This window comes from Pan paniscus, chromosome 6 (assembly GCF_029289425.2).
Source record: "Pan paniscus chromosome 6, NHGRI_mPanPan1-v2.0_pri, whole genome shotgun sequence".
In the NCBI taxonomy this organism is placed as follows: Eukaryota; Metazoa; Chordata; class Mammalia; order Primates; family Hominidae; genus Pan; species Pan paniscus.
The window spans coordinates 185,945,530-185,946,263 of record NC_073255.2 but is presented as its reverse complement, the minus strand read 5'-3'; the positions used below and the strand labels follow the sequence as shown (position 1 = coordinate 185,946,263).

General features: G+C 49.5%; 1 non-coding gene across 1 annotated transcript; it reads left to right on the top strand.

Annotated features, from left to right (window-relative positions):
• Window positions 1-227: 227 nt before the first annotated feature.
• On the top strand, window positions 228-299 carry TRNAC-GCA (transfer RNA cysteine (anticodon GCA)). Its single transcript has one exon. It is a non-coding gene; the product is annotated as a tRNA-Cys (tRNA).
• The last annotated feature ends 435 nt before the right edge of the window (window positions 300-734 follow it).

Here is a 734-nt window from a genome sequence, read left to right as displayed (position 1 = left end):
GTCGGGGGACTGCTCCCCAGATCCCTGCACTTACTCAGGAACTGAGAGTGGAGAGGTGGCAGAGCTGTGGGAGAAGGAACTGGTTGCTTCCTCTAAGACAGGGTGTTGAGTTGGCAGCGAGTCAGGCCTTGTAACTCAGAAACCCATCCTGAAGCGGAATCTAGGACAGCAGGTCTGGGTGTGGCTGCACAGGGAAAGGCTGTTAATTGGACCTTACTAATGTAACTGGGGGTATAGCTCAGGGGTAGAGCATTTGACTGCAGATCAAGAGGTCCCCAGTTCAAATCTGGGTGCCCCCTAGCATTTTAAACATGAAAGGTGGTAAAGGAGTCCTAGTTTATTTTCCCATTGCTGAGCCCAGTTTCTGAGTCTCCGTGCAAAGGCTGAAGAATCAGAGGACACCCTCCCCCACTGAGCTATTGGCGTTTCTCTCAGCTCCCACTCCTCTGATCTTCCCAATACCCCCTCGCCTGGTCCTTGGGCTTTGCAATATATACCTTGATCTTCTGGCCATGGGTGAGAACTTGGTCCTTTAGAGGGTAGCTAGTGAGAAATATGAGATCACCCACTGCTGGCCAGAAGATAGTGTGGTAACACATTCAATGAGAGAAAATAACAGCCAGGTCAGAATTCTGTTCCCTGAAAAACGATTCTTCAAGAATAAACAATTGCTGAGAAAAATTACCACCAACAGATCCTCACTAAAGAAAATTCCAGGCCGGGCGCAGTGGCTC